Source organism: Ambystoma mexicanum, chromosome 5p, assembly GCF_040938575.1.
Source record: "Ambystoma mexicanum isolate Mex_15411 chromosome 5p, UKY_AmexF1_1, whole genome shotgun sequence".
Classification (NCBI taxonomy): Eukaryota; Metazoa; Chordata; class Amphibia; order Caudata; family Ambystomatidae; genus Ambystoma; species Ambystoma mexicanum.
Genome location: NC_090930.1, coordinates 1,140,123,875 through 1,140,147,936, shown reverse-complemented (window position 1 = coordinate 1,140,147,936; position 24,062 = coordinate 1,140,123,875).

Here is a 24,062-nt window from a genome sequence, read left to right as displayed (position 1 = left end):
CCTGGGGGTACTGGATACTACTCCTAGAGTTTTTAGATCATTCCCCAACAGGACTTTCCCAGGCACCTCAGTCTGAACACTGACAGGAATCAACACTGTCATGTCATTACACTGAATGAGGGCTGGTAGAATTGGAGCCATTTGGACAGGGCCTCCAGACATCTTAGCTGGACCTTTGGGTGCCTTAGCAACATCCTCAGGCCTGAAAAAGCTTTCGTCCACTACTGTTCTGCTGGCCCCAGAGTCTCGCCTGGCAGGAGTATCCTGGCCATTGACAAGAACACTGTCCACATAATAACATTTAGAGTTTTCTGGTATAGAGTCGTACACACTCCTATTCTGATTACTAACCAGGTCCATCGACTCTACTGATACACTTGCTTGAAGAGCCCAAGGTTCGTCAGCAAATACTTCAAAGTGAGCACTAGTCATTTGGACTTCCTCCTCAGGAGTGAAGGCTAAGGAGACTGTGCTGATCCCAGTAGGTTTACCCTTACATTTTGGATCTCCTTTGATATGGTCAGTTGCCCCACAGAGATAGCATGTTCCAAATGTTCTCTGGAATGGTGGCTTGTTCTGACCTCCTTCTGGTTTGTGGCCAGAAGGGACACTATTCGGTTGTGGTTTTCCTTGGGGTCTACCCTGGTTATTTTGTTGTTTGGGGCCCTCTTTGGGTTGGGAGGTATTAGAATTCTCTTTTGAGTCTTTGTTAGGCTGTTTCCCCTCATCCTTTTTCTGAGTTGCCCCAGAATCCTTATGAGTAGCCCGGTTGGCAACCCATAAGTCAGCAGCCTTAGCTAGCTCCCGGGAATCCAATTCCTTCGAATCAGCCAAGTGCTGTCTGAGCTCAGGAGAACAGGCATCATAAATCGACTCCAACATAAAAAGATTCCTCATACCCTCATAAGTGTTCACTTTGTAACCCTTAATCCATCCCTCTAAGTTCTTCAACCCTTCACTCACCCAGGTAGCCCAAGGGGTACCATCATGCTTTTTGAGGGTTCTAAACCTCTTAAGATACTGGGAAGGGGTCTTCCCGAATCTAGCTATTAAAGCTAGTTTCACACTTTCGTAATCCGTCTTATCCGCCTCCCCCAACTCCATTACCACATCAGTCGCAACAGGAGGGAGCCTAGAGAACAACCAGGGAAGTAAAGCATTCCCTGTGATGTCCTGGAGCCCATGATTGTACTCAAACAGTTTCAGCCAATCCAACACATCCAATCTCGGTTCATACATACCCACTAATTCCTTCGGCATCCGGGGTCTTTTGGGACTGGAGCTCCTAGAGGAACCAGAGGAGAGAGAAGCATTTTCCATAGACAACTTTTTCATCTCTAACTTGTGATTAAGTTCTATTTCCCTGAGTCTTAACTTAGCTTGCTTCTGCTCAGCCTGGGCATTCATCCATCTGAACTCGAGCTCTTGGTTTCGTTCAGATTGAGCCAAGAACTGTTTGTATTCTAATTCGAGCTTCATTTTTTCAAGTTCAAAATAAGCAGGGTTACTCGTGGGACCTGGTATGGGCCCCGTAGGCACAGCTGGTAAGGCGGGTAGAGGAGCAGGGGAGACATTTTCGTTAGCCTCGCTGTCCTCGTCAGCCTCTTCATCGCTATCATTAGAATTATGATTTAGATCAACACCATTACTGTTATCTACATTTGCTGGAGAGTTTGGTTCCTCTGAACCAGTACCCAGACTTTGGTTCGCCAGCAATCTCTCGATTAGTTCTAACTTCTTGCCTCTTACAGTAAGATTCTCTTGCCTACAGAGAGCTCGCAAACTCTCAGTATTTTCACCTGACAAGGATTCTTGACTGTAAGTTTCCATCGTAGAAATGTTTTTTGAAAGTTGCTTTTTGTGCAAAGTTTTGTGTTTAGTTATCCTACAGTGTCGAAAAGCACTCTAAACTGTATACTCGATACAAATCCCACCTCTGTACACCAGTGTTAGGGGGAAACCTGTGCAGTTCCCTCTGGGACCACTGCAAAAGATTTAGGACTACAGGTGTTTGGCGGTGAACCCACTTGGTAGCAGTCTGTACCACACAGATTCACTTGGTAGCTGTGGCTGAGCAGTCACACTTCCCTCAAGAAGAGTTGAGCAGTATGTGGAGTATACAAAATAGGGCAATTCTTCCCCGCAAGACAAGCAAACACGCAATGAGGCTTAGTGTAAAGATATTAAGGTATTTATTTATAACGGAACATCTATGAAAAACACTATAGCACTTTCACGGCAAACAAATCAAACACAATTACTCTACGAAACGATCAATCCCCCTAGCAATAGTTCGACAAGTCTAGGTTCTACCGGCACCACTTATTTGCAGACAGAGGTGTATACCTCAACCTAGATGACACTCTAATATTGGTTAGGACGGGAGAGAAAAAGATAGGCAGGTTATGATATCAACACAGTTCAATACTTCACGGGCAAAATGTACGGTAAGAAGGCAAGAACCACAATAGATCATAAAGTTCAGAGGCTAGGCCCACTCGGAGAGAGGCAAGGCGCGATGTCCCAAAAAGTCTCTAGTGGAGATGCATTCAAGTCTTTGTAGCAAATTGTTATCGGCAGATTGAACCAGTTCAGAACAACGAATGAGCAAAGCTTGGAGGCGACCCAACGGAACGGAGAGGATTAAGACACCTCACTCGAACTGATCGAAAGGGAAGCCAGGCGGACACGGTACCTTGTTGTGGAGGGCAGCTCCGGCGGGGGCAGTTGTTCCTGGTGGTGGATGCACGTCGGGTCTTTGCCAAGAGTAGAGATGTTCTCGTCGTCGGAGAAAAGTGAAGTCCGGTGCACCACCAGGGAAGAGACCAGCCGCGGAGTGCTCCGTCACAAGGCACCACCTTTTGGTCGCGGTCCAAGGGTAGTGGCTATCCGGTTGCCGGGGTGCGTTGCACGGGCAATTCGACCACTGCGTCCTGAGGCAAATAAAAAGCAAATGGGACTGGTTGTTCCCACCAGTCAGGGGAAGAGACTTTCCGGCAGGGAGATCTCCTCTGTCGTCGGGAAGTGGTGAGTCGGTTCCGCAGGGCTCCACCAGAGGTGTCGTTGTGCAGGTCGGCTCAGCATTACCCTCGTCGGATTCTTAGGTCCTGTGGCGACTTCTGAAGATCCAGTCCCAAAAGCCCTGCTTTTATGCAGAAAACCCCCATGCATTCAGCCTAGCTGTCAATCAACACATGCTAAGTGGTGAGCGGGAAGGCTCACCACTTGGGCCAATCACTCCAGAGTGCGACCGGAGTTGGCAAGGCAACTCGGTCCAGGGTGCCTAAACCCCCTCCCACACCCCTGTGGTAACCCAGACAGAATGGCACCACTTTGGAGGGTCTCTGTACAGAGCCCGCCAAAAGTGGAACAAAGGGCTCAACCTTTGGTTTAGGAGTCACAGAGACGAACACAGACGCCATTTTAAAAACTGAGTTCTGGTAGAAAATACCATCCGATAAACTTATTTACGATAAGTAGACCGGTGATACGTTAGAGATTAACGAGAAAAAGTATCAATCTCCAACAATGGGACGAATCCCATAGGGTTATGTTCGGGGTCGAACATAACAAGTAGTTTCCACTGCCACCAGCCAAAACTCGACGAGGGGGGACGGGACAGTGCCCCCCCTCGAGTAACAGATCCAGGAGTAATCGAATTACCCCTACTAGTACGTCCACAATAAGATGGTTTGTACTAGTTCTGTTAGTAAATTTAGGTCTAGTAAAGCCAATGGTGACTTTACATGCCCGGGGAGACAGTAGTTTGTCCCCGGGTATGGAGTCTATGGTGGAGGTCCGCTAGGACGCCCCAGTGCTACGGCACATAGGGTGCGGTGTAACACACATAGAAAAACATATGAGACCCTATGGAGTAAAAGACTCCATAGCCCATAGAACACATTGACATTCAAAGGAATTACACACATACATGTCCAAGAGTGGGAGAAAAAGAGTCTCACTCTTGGCAGGATGGAAAAAACAAACTCCCGAAATCCAGCAAAGCTGCCGGGGGACACACTAGGTTAGGAAATTCAGCCTAAACAGAGAATTCTCCCTAACATATGTACATAACTGATACCTTACCGTAGTACACCTTTTCCGATGATATCATTAGACACATACAGATATATTCACCCAAAAAAGTATTTAAAGATATTTTAAGGTGAAAATTTAGCATAGCAAAGCACTTGAATGTTGGCAGATTATTCAGGCCAAGCCGTCTTAACTACTCTCTCCTTGTTGCACAGCATATGACAACAATGATGACATCAGAGATTACATCACTGGTGACATCACTAATGCCATCATATATGAAATTACTGATTACATTACTGATGACATCAGACATAACATCACATGTTACTTGACTGATAAAAGCAATGATTATATTAACTCAATTTTCAACTTTTAGGACGATTTTCATCTCCTTAAAATGTATATACACATATTTTCAAAGTACGTCCTGCAATAATTTCTCCAGATTTAATGTATGGTGCACAATTTGAAGTACATACAAAAATGAGTACAACAAAAAATAGTACAGTATGTGAAGATTAATTTCCTTTGCCATGTCATCTGTCAGAGTGAGTGGAATAAAAATCTTCAATTTCTAAACTTAATTGCTTTTGTGTATATGTAATTAAGTCATATTAATATTTTTTTAGAATATCCATTGTGAGGGTTCAGAAATGTGAGGCAGACAACTTTGTAAACTTTTTTCGTAAGATGCCATTTTATTAACTTAAACAGGCCTCACTATCCCTACCCTGAAGATGATTTCCCTGCCTATCAAAATGAACTAAAGGAAACACTCTAACAAAAGAAATCTGTCCCTCACACTTATGCATAAAAACAACATACGAAGGGAGTATATAGCAATTGAATACAACAAAAATTACAGTTATGTCCAACATAAACCCAACAACCGTTTCTCCTTGTAACCTGGGTAGTGTTCCCTTACCCAGGTTTAAAGCAGTAATTTACATCAACAGTTCAAATTTTAGGAAAGTTCAATTGTTCAACAAAGTTCTGGTAGTATGGTTGTTCATGCTCCAATAGTCTCTTATTTAGACTTTCCAGCAGTTTAAAAGAAATGCTAACTATTTGTCTCTCCACTTGTATCAAAGAGTCCAATGCAACCTCTTCTTAGGAAACAAAAACACTTTCACGGATCATCTTTAGCAACAGCCAAGTTTTGTCAGGATGATTTCACAGTAGCTCATAAGATACTTTAGTAATCTTAACACTTTTTCTTGTTTAAAGCAATGAACCACACCAGAGTACTTCAATGACTTTCACCTGGTTCACTCACCTGCCAGGTCTACCACTACAAGGTCCATGCCCTGTTGTACTCTCCTGCCACGACTAAAGAAACTCCTACCACTACTCCAAGTATTTCTATGGTACAGTTTGCTTCAAACAACTTCATAAATTCGTTTGACCTTCAACAACATCAGCAATGAATACTTTTTCTGGAAGGACATGAAACAAATTGGTGCTGTTTATGCCACATGCAATGCAGGTTATGCTTGTTTCCTCCTGAATGCCTTCTATCAGGAGGAAAGATCCTCTGCCACAACTAAGTCTTTTGGTTTTCTACAATATCAGTATCAACAACTTCAGTATGGGCTACTTCTTTTGGGAAAACATGAAGCACATTGGAGCTGTCTGGCCCACCCTTGTGATTCCCACATGAAATGCAGATTATACTCCTCTCCTCCTGAATGTTTTTTATCAGGAGGGCAGCTCCTCTGCGAATCCTGTTTCCCCCTATACATCAGCCAAAGGATGAAAATGGCTTTTTATCACACTTGCTCTTCTTGTGATTAGGCAATTCTTGTTGGGGTATTTAACAACTGTTGCCTTGTCCGCACTTTGGCAATATGGATTACTATTGGTTTGATTCTTAATTGCCCTCTATTGGCCTTGGCAGTATTGATTCTTATTTACTTGCTTTAGCTTTGCCTTTTCTTGGCTTTGGGAATGGTAGTTATATTACCTTCTTCTAATATTTGCCCTCTTTTAGTTTTGGCAATTACAATCTTCTTGTCTGTTCCCAAGGTTAAACTTTAGCTGTTTTTTGTATCAGATTGGTATGCAAACGTATTCTTAGTCTGCCACATTAGTTTCTTTACATTAGTTCAGTGTTTAATATTCCCAATAGTGGCCAAGGGGCGATTATGGAGTGTTCCAAGGGTCACATAATGCTAGTGAACTCCCGGGTACTGCATACATATCCGCTCGCTCCTCTGCCACTGCTGCTACTTCCGCCTCCCATTGCATGGTAAGCTGCTTCTTTCTGGTGGCCCTGGCCCGCGCCGTTTGAGAGAAGAGTGTTCTGTGCTCCAGGAGCTCTCCGGTGCTCACCTGCCACCGGAGTACAAATTACTTTGGGGATAGCTTCTAACATTAATGATTCCTGCCGCTCAACCTCTACTTTCAAGGCTACCATGGGGAAATCTTTCTGGAACAATGCTTCCCACCATGAAACCTCTGCATACATGTCAGTAAGGGTAGAGACCCTAAAGAAAATGGCATCCGCTTCACAAACGGCGGTGGCACTGGTGTCTCTGCTTCCTTTCTACTTCTGCTCCCACTGCTACGTGGCCCCTTGACCACCACTTCACCTTCTGCGTCTTCTAATGGTCTGCACCAGTGGAGGGCCCTTAATACTCACCCGTCCCTCTCAGATGTGGGTCATTAGAATCACTAGACTGCACCTTGCAATGTACTGCCTCCAAATCTCTTTTCCGCGTTCCAGTACTTTGGGTGTTGTGGGACTTGAAGTCCCCAATGTTGAAACTGCCCTTTCTTCTATAGTTTTTCAAATTTACAATAGGCCACCAATACTGTAGGGTCTCTGGGAAAGTTATTAAGTGGGGTTACCCATTCCTCCTGACCTGACCCCCCATGTGGTCCTCCTGCAGAACACTACCCCCTAGGGTCAGGATCAGGAAGCGTCTGCCTTTCCCTGGCCACATGGGAAGGTTGCCAAGGCACGTTTTCTGGGGGATTCATTTCTGATTCATCATACCACGTTTAGAACACTAACAATATAATACAGTACATACGTGCATGTACTTTGATTTACAGTGAACGGAGGAAATCAAAGGTGCAATGCGCTGGTCTTGGAAGCAAGACCATGCAAAGCAACAGAGGTTTGTATCTCGGATCCGCGCTTAGAAACCAAACTCGGGTACGGCTCTAGGCATGTTACAAAAAAACAATTAAATAAATAAACACATTAAATGCATGCATTTTTAACAACTCTCAATTAGAAAACAATATGTTTCTATACTATTTATATAATAAGAACAATAGAAAATGTAATTCTGTTCAAATAGCATTTTTCTAACAATCTGGATTCAACATGTTTCTATCTATTTCTATTATTCTTTTTGTACTACTGTATATGCATATTATATCATTGTACAAATATCTAAAATACATTTACCACAATCAGGTTCATTCATTATATGGACTGGATTATTTTAAATGCTTGCTATTCAATGAAATTAAAGATATTTCTAAAATATGACATATTAATATTTTAAACGTCATACTTTAATAAATACTACAAATGAATGCTCAACAAGTACTCATGCTTTTATTTTATCCCATGTATTCTTGTTTTTGTAATGTAAAGCACTTTGGTGTAAAGCGCTATATAAACTTAATAAATACAAATAAATGCAAATATCATACATGTATACCCGACTATTGCTCTGTCATGTTCTTTTAGTTATTAAGTATACTGAAATAACATATGTACCAAGAAAGTGACCCCAAACTATTTTAACATACATAATTAGTGATCTCATGTCTGATGTCAGCAGTGATGTAATCAGCAATGCCATATATGATGTACGTAATGATGTCACCAGTGATGTCATTAGTGATGCAATCTCTGATGTCATTGTTGTGGTCATACGCCACACAGCAGGGGGTGAATAGTTAAGGTGGCTTTGTCTGAATTGTTTAGCAAATTTCAAGAGCTTTCCTATGTTAAATGTTCACCTTAAGGTCTCTTAAACTGATTTTTTTCAGTGAATTTGAAAGGTTTTGTTGCAATGCATTGTTCATTTTAACTGTTTTCAAACTAAATGTTTTTTCAGTTAAAATAATACCTGCATACATTGCAGAGATGGTAAAGAGTGTATAACTTTGGAATCAAAAACTTGTGACAATATAGACTTGACCTTGAATAGTTTTGGTGTGGTTTCATCAAGGGGGACAAAGTTGTAGCAGGGATCAGGCTAGGTGAAGAACTGCTTTTATGCAGCTTATAACTATGACATTATTTCATGAATTTACTTCTTGGCAAAAACAACCTAGACCTGAATTAAAATATTTTTACAACGTTTGTTGTGGTTTCATCAATGAGATGCAAAGTTGTGGGGAGTCAGTGTTGGTGAAGAGCAGTTTCTGGGCAGCTTATAATTCTAGCACTGTTGGACGAATCTGCATGAATCGTTGGTTAAAAGACCTTTGTTTGAATATTCTTGCAAAGTTTGGTGCGGTTACATCAGGGGTCGGAAAAGTTGTAGAGCGGACCAAACAGTTTTGAAATCTCGATAGACTTGAATGGGGACATCATATTGCTTGTGGGTACAGCCCGAAACACACAATGGATTTGCACCAAACTTGTGTGAGGGTCCTTAATCAGGTCTAAAAATCATGATTTTGCACTTTTGCTGTTAATCCGTTCAGTGTTTTATTTTTTTCAAAAGTGCCAAAATGTAGGTACAAAATACAGTGATATACCTTTGGGGCCTGAAACTGCCCCTTATTATGTGTGCTTTATTCTTTAGTGGACAGGTGTAAAGTCATAATGGGAATACTAAAATGTCTTCTTTGCATAAGGACTGTTTTTAGAACAGAGTGATAAAGGCGCTAGAGTATCTCATCATAGCCAATGCTCAATCAATACATAGTAACTGTCACAGGTTTCCCCCCTTCTCACCTGTCTGTGTTGTTTGTTGGAGTTCTTCGATGAAGTCTTTTTTCGCACAGTTCGGGTCTTGTATAACCCTGTGCGTGGGTCCTCGGGTTCCAGCGTGCGTTCTGCGTCCCGTCTCCAGGGAACGGTCAGATGTCCGGGAAAAAGTCCAGGAAATGGCGAGGAGTGCACTCAGAAGGTGAGTGCAAAGGAGATCCAGGAAGCAAACTGAGGACAAGAAAGGGAAGGACGAAGGAGGAGGAAAATTAGGGAACCGGGAACCAGGAATTAGAGGAATTCGCTGTACGAACTACGGCAGAACACGTCTGACTACTGCAAGTGGTAGCGTTGAGACGCGAAGGGCCGCAGGGGCGTGTCTACTTTGTAGAATGTAGAGCGTACGACGCGGAGATTGGCAAACAGCGTTCCGCGTTTGGCGGCCATGTTGGGAGTACTGCCGAGTTCAGTAGCATATGGGTCAGGGACCATGAAGTCCAGAATGGACGCGTCCGATGGTTCATGACAGCATGCCTCCTCCGAAAGCCAGTTCCTCCGGGTTTGCCCGGGTGTATAAGGTGGTACCTTCGGAGTAGTCTGTGGGCATTTATGTTTGAGACTGGTTCCCGGGTGCGTTGACTGGGAAGGTACCATTTCCACTCGACCAGATACTGTAGCTGACCACGTCTGTACCTGGAGTCACATATTCTGGACACTTCGTATTGTAACTGATCATTGACAACCACAGGGGTAGATCTTTGAGCAGTCCGGGAGGACTGGACGTATGGTTTCAACAGAGAAGTGTGAAAAACTGGGTGGATCCTCTTCCAGGATTCTGGTAGTTTGAATCGGAAGGCCACTGGGTTAATGATTTCCTTTATGGAAAAAGGGCCATAGTACCGGGAGCCAACTTATTTGGTCGTAAGTTTCAAGGCAGTAGTTTCGAGGATAGCTAGGCCTTATCACCCACTGCGTATGAAGGCCTTGGTCTTCTTTTGGAATCCGCATAGTGCTTGGTGTTTGTTTGGGCCCTTTCGAGGTGTTCTTTGGCTTCCTTGTGTACGTTGATGAGGGTTTCAATCCAGGAGTCGACTGTAGGAACTGGTGTAGGATGTGGGAGAATGGATGGTAGAACCAAAGGGTGGAATCCTTGGCTGCAGAAGAAGGGACTGGTTTTGACAGCAGAGTGACCCAAATTGTTGTAGGAAAATTCAGCCACAGGTATTAAGAGTGACCAATCGTCCTGGACCTTGGTGGTGAAACAGCGAAGATACTGCTCCAGGATTTGGTTCACACGTTCAGTAGCTCTGTTGGTCTGTGGATGATAACATGAGGAGAGGGCGCATTGGATTCCTAGTATACGACATAAGTGTTTCCAGAACTGAGATATGTACTGAGGTCCTCTGTCTGATATGATCTTGGAAGGTAGTCCATGAAGTCGGAATATGTGTTCCAGGAATATTCCAGCGAGTTCAGAGGAAGATGGTAGTTTATATAAGGGTGTAAAATGAGCCATGTGAGTGAATAAATCAATGGTAGCCATGATATTTGTGTATCCCCTGGAAGGTGGTAATTCCACGATAAAGTCTGTAGCGATGAATTCCCAAGGTCTTGTTGGTAGCGCTGGTTGGAGTAGGAGACCCGCCGGTTTCTTGTTATTATGCTTGTTTTGAGTGCAGACTACACAGGCTTGGATGTACTGCTTGACGTCAACTTTCATGTTAGGCCACCAAAACTGTCTTTGTATTAAACGGAGAGTGTCGGTGATGCCACAGTGTCCTGAATGAAGGGTGTCATGACAGAGGCTTGTAATACTTTGTCACAATCTCTGCGTGGGGATGACCAGGCCATTATCCTTATCCATTATCCATTATCCGCGTTCTGCGTCCCGTCTCCAGGGAACGGTCAGATGTCCGGGAAAAAGTGCAGGAAATGGCGAGGAGTGCACTCGAAAGGTGAGTGCAAAGGAGATCCAGGAAGCAAACTGAGGACAAGAAAGGGAAGGACGAAGGAGGAGGAAAATTAGGGAACCGGGAACCAGGAATTAGAGGAATTCGCTGTACGAACTACGGCAGAACACGTCTGACTACTGCAAGTGGTAGCGTTGAGACGCGAAGGGCCGCAGGGGCATGTCTACTTTGTAGAATGTAGAGCGTACGACGCGGAGATTGGCAAACAGCGTTCCGCGTTTGGCGGCCATGTTGGGAGTACTGCCGAGTTCAGTAGCATATGGGTCAGGGACCATGAAGTCCAGAATGGACGCGTCCGATGGTTCATGACAGCATGCCTCCTCCGAAAGCCAGTTCCTCCGGGTTTGCCCGGGTGTATAAGGTGGTACCTTCGGAGTAGTCTGTGGGCATTTATGTTTGAGACTGGTTCCCGGGTGCGTTCACTGGGAAGGTACCATTTCCACTCGACCAGATACTGTAGCTGACCACGTCTGTACCTGGAGTCACATATTCTGGACACTTCGTATTGTAACTGATCATTGACAACCACAGGGGTAGATCTTTGAGCAGTCCGGGAGGACTGGACGTATGGTTTCAACAGAGAAGTGTGAAAAACTGGGTGGATCCTCTTCCAGGATTCTGGTAGTTTGAATCGGAAGGCCACTGGGTTAATGATTTCCTTTATGGAAAAAGGGCCATAGTACCGGGAGCCAACTTATTTGGTCGTAAGTGTCAAGGCAGTAGTTTCGAGGATAGCTAGGCCTTATCACCCACTGCGTATGAAGGCCTTGGTCTTCTTTTGGAATCCGCATAGTGCTTGGTGTTTGTTTGGGCCCTTTCGAGGTGTTCTTTGGCTTCCTTGTGTACGTTGATGAGGGTTTCAATCCAGGAGTCGACTGTAGGAACTGGTGTAGGATGTGGGAGAATGGATGGTAGAACCAAAGGGTGGAATCCTTGGCTGCAGAAGAAGGGACTGGTTTTGACAGCAGAGTGACCCAAATTGTTGTAGGAAAATTCAGCCACAGGTATTAAGAGTGACCAATCGTCCTGGACCTTGGTGGTGAAACAGCGAAGATACTGCTCCAGGATTTGGTTCACACGTTCAGTAGCTCCGTTGGTCTGTGGATGATAACATGAGGAGAGGGCGCATTGGATTCCTAGTATACGACATAAGTGTTTCCAGAACTGAGATATGTACTGAGGTCCTCTGTCTGATATGATCTTGGAAGGTAGTCCATGAAGTCGGAATATGTGTTCCAGGAATATTCCAGCGAGTTCAGAGGAAGATGGTAGTTTATATAAGGGTGTAAAATGAGCCATGTGAGTGAATAAATCAATGGTAGCCATGATATTTGTGTATCCCCTGGAAGGTGGTAATTCCACGATAAAGTCTGTAGCGATGAATTCCCAAGGTCTTGTTGGTAGCGCTGGTTGGAGTAGGAGACCCGCCGGTTTCTTGTTATTATGCTTGTTTTGAGTGCAGACTACACAGGCTTGGATGTACTGCTTGACGTCAACTTTCATGTTAGGCCACCAAAACTGTCTTTGTATTAAACGGAGAGTGTCGGTGATGCCACAGTGTCCTGAATGAAGGGTGTCATGACAGAGGCTTGTAATACTTTGTCACAATCTCTGCGTGGGGATGACCAGGCCATTATCCTTATCCATTATCCATTATCCGCGTTCTGCGTCCCGTCTCCAGGGAACGGTCAGATGTCCGGGAAAAAGTCCAGGAAATGGCGAGGAGTGCACTCGGAAGGTGAGTGCAAAGGAGATCCAGGAAGCAAACTGAGGACAAGAAAGGGAAGGACAAAGGAGGAGGAAAATTAGGGAACCGGGAACCAGGAATTAGAGGAATTCGCTGTACGAACTACGGCAGAACACGTCTGACTACTGCAAGTGGTAGCGTTGAGACGCGAAGGGCCGCAGGGGCGTGTCTACTTTGTAGAATGTAGAGCGTACGACGCGGAGATTGGCAAACAGCGTTCCGCGTTTGGCGGCCATGTTGGGAGTACTGCCGAGTTCAGTAGCATATGGGTCAGGGACCATGAAGTCCAGAATGGACGCGTCCGATGGTTCATGACAGCATGCCTCCTCCGAAAGCCAGTTCCTCCGGGTTTGCCCGGGTGTATAAGGTGGTACCTTCGGAGTAGTCTGTGGGCATTTATGTTTGAGACTGGTTCCCGGGTGCGTTCACTGGGAAGGTACCATTTCCACTCGACCAGATACTGTAGCTGACCACGTCTGTACCTGGAGTCACATATTCTGGACACTTCGTATTGTAACTGATCATTGACAACCACAGGGGTAGATCTTTGAGCAGTCCGGGAGGACTGGACGTATGGTTTCAACAGAGAAGTGTGAAAAACTGGGTGGATCCTCTTCCAGGATTCTGGTAGTTTGAATCGGAAGGCCACTGGGTTAATGATTTCCTTTATGGAAAAAGGGCCATAGTACCGGGAGCCAACTTATTTGGTCGTAAGTGTCAAGGCAGTAGTTTCGAGGATAGCTAGGCCTTATCACCCACTGCGTATGAAGGCCTTGGTCTTCTTTTGGAATCCGCATAGTGCTTGGTGTTTGTTTGGGCCCTTTCGAGGTGTTCTTTGGCTTCCTTGTGTACGTTGATGAGGGTTTCAATCCAGGAGTCGACTGTAGGAACTGGTGTAGGATGTGGGAGAATGGATGGTAGAACCAAAGGGTGGAATCCTTGGCTGCAGAAGAAGGGACTGGTTTTGACAGCAGAGTGACCCAAATTGTTGTAGGAAAATTCAGCCACAGGTATTAAGAGTGACCAATCGTCCTGGACCTTGGTGGTGAAACAGCGAAGATACTGCTCCAGGATTTGGTTCACACGTTCAGTAGCTCCGTTGGTCTGTGGATGATAACATGAGGAGAGGGCGCATTGGATTCCTAGTATACGACATAAGTGTTTCCAGAACTGAGATATGTACTGAGGTCCTCTGTCTGATATGATCTTGGAAGGTAGTCCATGAAGTCGGAATATGTGTTCCAGGAATATTCCAGCGAGTTCAGAGGAAGATGGTAGTTTATATAAGGGTGTAAAATGAGCCATGTGAGTGAATAAATCAATGGTAGCCATGATATTTGTGTATCCCCTGGAAGGTGGTAATTCCACGATAAAGTCTGTAGCGATGAATTCCCAAGGTCTTGTTGGTAGCGCTGGTTGGAGTAGGAGACCCGCCGGTTTCTTGTTATTATGCTTGTTTTGAGTGCAGACTACACAGGCTTGGATGTACTGCTTGACGTCAACTTTCATGTTAGGCCACCAAAACTGTCTTTGTATTAAACGGAGAGTGTCGGTGATGCCACAGTGTCCTGAATGAAGGGTGTCATGACAGAGGCTTGTAATACTTTGTCACAATCTCTGCGTGGGGATGACCAGGCCATTATCCTTGAACAAATATCCATCCTTTGTTTTGAGATTCCATCGATTCTTCCCAGTAAACTCCTTCCAGATAGCAGAGGACTGGGTTTGAATCTGAATGACTTCCAGGAGACTGATTGCTTGGGAAACAAATATTGTGTGGGGAAACATCTTTGGGAAGGATCGGTCTTCAAGAGTTTTGTAGTCGGTACGTCGGATAAGGCGTCAGCAATTATATTGTGTGCTCCAGGAACATGATGGATTTGGAACTGGTACTGGGCAAAGAAGAAGGCCCAATGGGCTTGACGACTATTCCTACATTCCAGGGATTGTAGAACTTGAAGATTCCGATGGTCTGTGTGGACCTGAGCAGAATGTTTCGCTCCAAGGACTAGATGACGCTACTCTGTGAAGGCTTGACGAAAAGCTAATAGTTCCTTTTCCAGAACAGAATAGTGGGTTTCGCTAGGAGTCAGGGTCCGCGAAAGATAAGCGGTGGGGTATTCTAATTTGTCATCAAATTCCTGTTTTAGGGGACTGCTCCGATGGCGTAGTTGGAGGCATCCGTTTCCACTAGGAAGGGTCGATCAATGTCAGGTTGAGCCAAGATGGGGGCTTGCGTAAACTCCAACTTCAATCGTTGAAATGCTTCATCTTGGACTGCTGTCCATAGAAAGGGAGTATCCTTCTTCAAAAATGTAATGATCGGTTGTACTATCTCTGAAAAGGAAGGCATGCATTTTTCGGTAGAAGTTGGCAAGCCCCAGGAAAGATTGGATCTGTTTCACAGTAGTTGGAACAGGCCAGGATAGAATGGAGTCTACTTTTGAGCGGTCCATTCCAATTCCTTCTGGACTAAGGACAAACCCGAGATAGTGAACAGTAGACACATGAAAAAGGCATTTCTCGGGTTTAGCCAGGAGCATATGTTCACGTAGACGTTGTAAGACTGCCTTAACATGTTCTTCATGCTTCAGATGGTCCTTGGAGTATATCAGTATATCGTCCAGGTAAACTATGATGAAGAGGAACAGCATATCAGAGAACACCCAGTCCATAAAACATTGGAAGACTGCTGGGGCATTGGCGAGTCTGAAAGGCATAACTAGGTATTCAAAGTGACCAAAGGGTGTTCTAAAGGCTGTTTTCCATTTGTCACCCTCCTTTATACGGATCAGATGGTAGGCACCTCTGAGATCCAATTTTGTGAAGACTACAGCTCCTCTCACTGCTTCCAGGATATCCGGGATTAAGAGCAATGGGTAGCGGTCCTCAGGGTGCATTGATTAAGACCATGATAATCAAGGCAATGCCTAAGCTCCTTGGTATCTTTCTTGGGAACAAAAAACAACGAGGCTCCCGCTGGGGATTTGGATGGTCGCATAGTGCCATATTCGAGGTTGGTACCCAAGTATTCTCAGAGGGCTCTTTTCTCTGGTTCTGTTAGAATGAACATCCTTCTAAAGGGAATCACTGCTGAGGGTTCAGTATCAATAGCGCAGTCTTCAGGTCTGTGAGGGGGTAGGGCCTGAACTATGGCAGTTGAAAACACATCAGTGTAATCCTGATAGGCCCTGGGAACCTGGATAATATTTGAGACCGTGAATGGGCCTTGCTGGTCTGTTAGCGTACCTTCAGTGAAACATACAGTGTTCTGAACCAAGAAACAAGGATCCTGCCGCCCAGTTGATGTAGGGGTGTGCTTCTGTAACCAGGGCATACCCAGTACCATTGGATAATGGGCAGATTTTATGATGTCAAATTTGATCCTCTCTTGATGATGGTTTATCGAGAGCTGGATCTCTTTGGTTTGCAGGGTTATGGGTCCTGAAGAAAGAGGTCTTCCATCGATGGCCTCTACAGATTGCATGATGTCTCGTGTTTCATATGGAATGTGGTGGGTAGTGACCCAATCATGATCTATAAATATCCCCATGGCCCCACAATCCACTAATGCCAGAATGGGATAAGCTTCTTTCTTGGATGGCGATAGAAAGGCCTGCAGGATCACAAGGTTGTTTTGTCCAGGAGAGTTCAAGGATGGAATAGATGTGGAGCAAACATCTCTCTCCCGAAGCTGTGCTCCATCTAGGATCGGGAGCTGGCATTTCCCGAACGCCGTAGAGGGGCTAAAGGACATTCTCTCATAAAGTGTTTATCAGAGGCACAGTACATGCACAGCCCGGTGTGAATCCATCGCATCCTTTCTTGCAGAGAGATGGGTCCACGGAAGGCCCGTAGTTGCATGGTTTCTGGGTCTGTGATCGGGGGAGGAGCGGGCCCAGCTCTAGAGGAAGGTTCTGTAGAGGTCTTTTGGTATGGCATTTTAGCCTTCTTCTTTTCTGCCTTCCTTTCATGGATACGAAAGTCTATTTGTAAAGAGAGGTCCATGAGAGCCTGGAAGGAACCTGGGCGAGCTGCCTTGGCTAGCTCGTCTTTTATCTCTTCATTCAGCCCTCTTTGAAAAAGGGTAAAATAGGCCTCCGAGGACCAATCTGCTTCCTTGGCCAGTTTCTTAAAGCGTGTTACATAGGTAAGCATATGCTGGGATCCTTGTTGTAAATCCAATAAGCGTTCTTAGGCACTGTAAACCTGTTCTGGGAGGTCAAACATGGTCTTTAGACCCCGCACAAAACCATCATAGTCATCCAGGAGGGCATCACCTGAATTAACTAAGGGCGTAGCCCAAGTTAATGCATTCCCGTAAAGATGCAAAATCATAAAGCCCACCTTGGCCCTGGGGGTGGAGAAGTAGTAGGGCTTAAAGGTAAAGTGTACTAAACACAAACCGAGGAAGCCACGAAGGTTCTTTGATGAACCATCATATTTATCCACCACTCCGCCCAGCAATACACTTTCCTTGGTCGCGGAATCACGTCACAGGACTAGTTGCTTTAATGCGGCATTCTCGGCTTTAAGATTCTGAACTTCTGTTGTTAACTCCTGCATGCTGCGCATGAGGTCTTGAACTGCAATCTCCATGTCCGTATCTGTATCAGTTTGTTGGCGTTTCAAACTGTCACAGGTTTCCCCCTTCTCACCTGTCTGTGTTGTTTGTTGGAGTTCTTTGATGAAGTCTTCTTTCGCACAGTTCGGGTCTTGTATAACCCTGTGCGTGGGCCCTCGGGTTCCAGCGTGCGTTCTGCGTCCCGTCTCCAGGGAGTGTTCTGATGTCTGGGAAAAAGTCCAGGAAATGGTGAGGAGTGCACTCGCAGGGCGAGTGCAACAGAGATCCAGGAAGCAAACTGAGGACAAGAAAGGAAAGGATGAAGGAGGAGGAAAATTAGGGAATCGGGAACCAGGAATCAGAGGAATTCGCTGTACGAACTACGGCAGCACATGTCTGGCTACTGCAAGTGGTAGCGTTGAGACGCACAAGGCTGCGGGGCGTGTCTGCTTTGTAGAACGTAGAGTGTACGACGCAGACCCTGGCAAACAGCGTTCCGCGTTCGGCGGCCATGTTGGGAGTACTGCTGAGTTCAGTCCCCTATGGGTCAGGGACAATGAAGTCCAGAAAGGACGCGTCCGATGGTTCATGACAGTAACTCTGATGTGTAAGAAAACCATGTTTGTAAATGACTTGTATTTTTAAGTGCAAACTCAAACAAAGCTTTGCACCTGAATCCACCTGTCTATGCAGAAACATGCTTTTTACATTTTGCATCTCTCTTTCTTGCCAAATCATCTGCTGTACCAGTGATGTCACTCATGATGCCATAAGTGAGGTCAGATGTGATATCATCAGTGATGCCATTTGTGATGTCATCGAGCCTCATAGTTAATGCGTCGTAGCTTCCAGTTCCTGTCAAATTTCAGTTTTATTTTGGCATTAAAACAGCACCTTAATGTCACATCCACTAAAGTTTTTTCACTGAATAATTTCTTACTAATACATGAAATTCAAACCATTTGTATAACGTTAAAGATTTTTATAAGTACTACAAATGTATGCTCTACACGTAATCATATGATACTTCTGTACCAATGTATTGTTCCATGTTATGTTGCTATTATTGTTAAGTGTTATGAAATAAAATATGCATTGAAAGAGATACAGATATTCAAACTTATATAATCAATAATAACATGTTGATGGGGAGCAGGTACAAGTGGATCTAGGTCACCTGGCTTAAGACCCGCCCACCTGGTGCCTTCCTGCCTGCCGCTCTTTTTCACCACTTAGCAAGCCCCACCCACCTGGTGCCTTCCTGCTTGCCACTCTTTTTCCCTGCTTAAGGAGCCCTCCAGCCTCTTTTCCTTTGCAGATGGGGAGCAGGTGCAAGTGGATCTAGATCACCTGGTTTAAGCCCCGCCCACCTGGTGCCTTCCTGTTTGCCTCTCTTTTTCACCAGTTAGCAAGCCCCGCCCACCCGTTGCCTTCCTGCTTGCTGCTCTTTTACACAACTTAGCAAGCCCCGCCCACCTGGTGCCTTCCTGCTTGCCGCTCTTTTTCACCACTTAGCAAACCCTGCCCACTTGGTGCCTTCCTGTTTGCCGCTCTTTTTCACCACTTAGCAAGTCCCGCCCACCTTGTGCCTTCCTGCTTGCCGCTCTTTTTCACCAGTTAGCAGGCCCCACCCACCTGGTCCCTTCCTGCTTGCCGCTCTTTTTCCCTAAGGAGACCTTAAGGAGACCTCCAGCCTCTTTTCCTTTGCAGATGGGGAGCAGGTGCAAGTGGATCTAGGTCACCTGGCCTAAGATCCACCCATCTGGTGCATTCCTGCTTGCTGCTCTTTTTCACCACTTAGCAAGCCCCGCCCACCTGGTGCCTTCCTGCTTGCCGCTCTTTTTCACCACTTAGCAAGCCCCACCCACCCAGTGCCTTCTTGCTTGCCGCTCTTTTTCACAACTTAGCAAGCCCCGCCCACCTGGTGCCTTCCTGCTTGCCGCTCTTTTTCACCACTTAGCAAGCCCCGCTCACTTGGTGCCTTCCTGTTTGCCGCTCTTTTTCACCACTTAGCAAGCCCCGCCCAACTGGTGCCTTCCTGCTTGCCGCTCTTTTTCACCACTTAGCAAGCCCTGCCCACCCAGTGCCTTCCTGCTTGCCGCTCTTTTTCACAACTTAGCAGGCCCCGCCCACCTGGTCTCTTCCTGCTTGCCGCTCTTTTTCCCTACTTAAGGAGACCTCCAGCCTCTTTTCCTTTGCAGATGGGGAGCAGGTGCAAGTGGATCTAGGTCACCTGGCCTAAGATCCACCCATCTGGTGCCTTCCTGCTTGCCGCTCTTTTTCACCACTTAGCAAGCCCCGCCCACCTGGTGCCTTCCTGCTTGCCGCTCTTTTTCGCCATTTAACAAGCTCCACCCACCTGGTGCCTTCCTGCTTGCCGCTCTTTTTCACCACTTGGCAAGCCCCGCCCACCTGGTGCCTTCCTGCTTGAAGCTCTTTTTCACCACTTAGCAAGCCCCACCTACCTGGTGCCTTCCTACTTCACTCTTTTTCACCACTCAGCAAGCTCCGCCCACCTGGTGCCTTGCTGCTTGTCGCTCTTTTTCACCACTCGGCAAGCCCCGCCCACCTGGTGCCTTCCTGCTTGTCGCTCTTTTTCTCCACTTAGCAAGCCCCACCTACCTGGTGCCTTCCTACTTGCACTCTTTTTCACCACTTAGCAAGCTCCGCCCACCTGGTGCCTTGCTGCTTGCTGCTCTTTTTCACCACTTAGCAAGCTCTGCCCACCTGGTGCCTTCCTGCTTGCCGCTCTTTTTCGCCACTTAGCAAGCCCCGCCTACCTGGTGCCTGCCTACTTGTGCTCTTTTTCACCACTTAGCAAGCTCTGCCCTCCTCGTGCCTTCCTGCTTGCCGCTCTTTTTCACCACTTAGCAAGCTCCCCCCACCTGGTGCCTTCCTGCTTGCCGCTCTTTTTCCCTACTTAAGGAGCCCTTCAGCCTCTTTTCCTTTGCAGATGGGAAGCAGGTGCAAGTGGATCTAGGTCACCTGGCCTAAGCACTCACCTTCTTAGCCCTGCTGCCTCTTTCCTGCTCTTAACTCTTAGATCAAGGGCATCTCTCGCCCGGGCGTCCAAAGTGAATGGCAGACGAAGAAAAGGGCAACTCCTGTTGGGACCAGGAGGACCCAGGGCCCGACCCCCTACTCAGACAGCAGGTAAGCATGCACCAACATGTGTTACTCTATCTGTCCCCACAGGCCATCCCCACCCCCCCCTGATCCCCCCGTGATGTTCCCTTGTGCCCCCACCATTCTCGCACACAGGTGTTGTCTGTTTTGCTGGATTCTTCTACCCTGCTCCCCCCTCATCCCCCTCAAGCCTACCTACTTCTACAGGAGTCTGTCCTGATAAATTCTGGTTTCACCATCACCGTCTTGTGGCCAATGCTGGATTTGAATTTTATGGACTTCATTCATTCACGGTGCATCACCCTTTCTCAACTTTCATGCTGGAATCCCTTTGCATCTTGTACTAATGCTGGCCCTGAATCATGATGTTCCCATATTCATCTTGTATCCTGGCTTGCAACATTATGTGTTACTACTGACTTCTGCATTGTATTCACTCTCGCCCCTTGCTTCTCCACTCTTTTAACTGCTAACTCTCTGTTCTCTCCTTTCCCTTCTCCCTTTTCATATCTCCTCCCCTTACTTTCTTCTATGCACTTACTGTATCAGAATTGTCCCTGGACCTCGTATGATAGCAACCTCGTCTGTCTCCTCCCCCCTCCCTTACTGGTTTTTGCCTCCCCTCCCCCCCTGCAGCACTATCTGAAATGTCGTCAGTCCTAGTATGACAGTCGCTTGTTTTGTTCCTCTCCCTCACCTCTTGTTTTTCTCTGGCTCTACCAGAAATGTCGTCAGGCCTAGTACGGTAGTGACCTGTCTGTTTCCATTTCCTTCCCACTCACCCCCTCCCTTCCTTTTCTATGTCTTAAATGTCATCAGGCTGAGTACGATAGTTAATTTCACATCCTTACTGTTCATGGCCTATAAGAATGTCATTGTATTTTCCCTTGTTCCCTCCCTTGCCTTGAAGCGCTTCGAAAAACATTGTGTATAGGCACTAAATAAATAAACTATCATATCAAACTATCATATCATGTCTGATGTAATTATTGATTTCATCAGTGATATTATTATAGATGCCATCAATGATGTAATGCATGATGTAATTAGTGATGTCACCAGTGTTGTCATCTGTGACATCATCATTGTAGTCATGCATTGCGCAACAGGGGGCGCATTGTTAATGTGGACTTGATTGAAATGCGAGTGCTGAACCCATTGCACCCTACCCAGTAGTTGTAGCCACTGCAGATGTTAAACCTTTTTTCTAACTCCTTATTCCAGCAACGATTTCACAGTAATCATTACAATAACTGAAATTCCTGCAGTAGAGTGGCGGGTCGCTGATTCCCACGATGATGGGAAACATTTCTAAGAATTAAAAACACTTCCACGTCCACACAGGCACTCAACATGTGTGCCCCTTCTTTTTTCCAGGTCCCCTCACTCCACTCAATTGCTTTGTCGTTCCCTAACCCTCTCCCATTACTCCATATCACTCAACGCTTCATATGATGCACATTTCTTTCTGAGAATGTCATGCCTGATAAAAATGAACATTTTCTACCTGTAACTGGCTCCCCAAACCAACCCCCAAATCCCCAACTTCCCATGATATCTTCTTTCCCACTCCCAACCTCTAGCCTGATGTGACTGCTATTGCTATTGATATTGGTATTAATATAGCACCTATAGCCAGGCCATCTTAGTGCTGTCCTTCAAAACAATTAGTGTTCTCCAAGTTTTCAGTTCTTTCTGAAGTCAGGAACGTTATCAGACTCTGTAAGGTCGCAGAGGAGTTCATTCCAAAGATGGATGGCATCCTGTTTCCCTCCTCCAAATAGCATTTTCAGTTCTTTCATTTGCGGCCTCTCTAGGTAATATCGCAGGAATCACTTGCATCGAGCAAAAAGAAAAATGTGGCTCTTCATTTCAGAAAAGTCTCTGAGCCTCTCTGCTGCAAAGCACCAATGCCAATATATAACATGTTTAGGGAATAGGGTGCAACCCCATGTCTCCGTCAAATATTTAAAAAACTACTGTGTGGATGTACACTAAACCAGTCAAGGAAATTAAGTCAATGCTTTATGCCCAAATTGTTTCTTTCTTTCTTGCTACGGCTGTTCAAAAACACTGCTTTTTCTCTATGAGAAAATTAATGGGTATAGGCTGAAAACTGCATTTTAATGTTTTCTTAATAACATTTTCATTTTTTAGTCAATTGTTCCACAAATTTCCAGTTGATGGTTGGGGGGGCTTGACAAACTTTTTGATTTAGAAAATGTCATCCAAATCCATCCAGCACGTCAAAAGTTATTAGCCTCTCTCATCCTCTGTGCTTCAAAGCACCAAGACTGATTTAAAGGTTTTAATGCACAGGGGGCCCCCCGTTCTCTGTCAAAAATTTTAAAAAGTACTCAATGAATTTACACCAAACCAGTCAAGGAAATTAAGTCAATGCTTTGCACTCAAATTGTTTCTTATTTGTTCCAAATCTGCAAAGCAGTTGTGAAGCTACAGCTGTTCAAAAACTGCGCTTTTTTATCTTTTTTGGCAAAGGAATGTGATTGGGCTGAAAACAGCATGTTTATGTTTTCTGAATGACTTTTATATTTTCTAAACAATTGTTCCCAAAATTTCAGTTTTAGTGGGCATCTTGACACACTTTTTATTTGGAAAATGTCATCCAAATCCAGCAAGTCAAAAGTTATTAGCCTCTCTCACCGTCTCTGCTTTAACACGCACAATGGATGATCCAAAATGTTTTGAGGCGCAGGGGGCACCCGTTGCCTTTTGAATATTTTAAAAACTACCAGATGGATTTACTCCAAACCAATCAAAAAATGTGAGTGAATGCGCTGTGCCAAATTTGTTCCTTATTTTCTCCATATCTACCCAGTGGCTTTCGTTCTACTGCTGTTCAAAACCTGCACTTTTTCTCTATGGTTAAACGATTGAGCTGAACACTGTAAAACTATGGTGAATTGTTTTCATGATATCTATTTTCATTTAATAATGTATTATTCCCAGAATGTGTGGATTGGGGGGACCTTGAAAAATCTTTTGTTTTGCAATTTTCATCCAAATCCAACCAGCAAGTCAAAAGTTATTATCAAAAGAAATGTTGGGGGAAATTGCTGATTTCTCATTCCAAAAAAGCCTGTTAGCATTGCTGATGCATTGTGGGACACATATATGGCTATCATTTTGGGAGAAGGGAGTACCCCCTTCACCATCAAATACTTTTGAAACAGCTGGATGGAAAATAGCCCAGGATCCTCATGGAAATCGAGTCAACGCTGTGTACCCAAGTTGGTTTGTACCTGGTCAAATTCTGTGTAATTGGTTACTTGTTTCCCAACTGTCTGGATCCACGTGGGTCTGCTGGGCTCCTCCTCATAGTGAAGGTTGGAGCACACATTAATACATTGTTTCTTGCTAAACTAAACATGCTAAGATGGATTATTATATCATTGTGGCAGGCACCTGGGCAGCATGGGAAAGGGTGCCAGGGGGAATGGAGGATAAAATACAATCATGTTGACCCACACATTTAGGGCTTTATTGATATCGCAGTTCCGGCGCTCAAGGTCTCCAACCAGGGTTTGATCTTTAATGTATCCCTCCCTGTACCTCATGTTAAAAGAGATATGTTTTCATGCTTGTAAGAATAGAGCCGCGCATGCATAGATCTTCTGCAGACATGTGATTTGTGGTGGGTCAGGGGTATCATGCACACATTGGGGGATACAACGGTGGGTTGGTCAGGAATGTGGG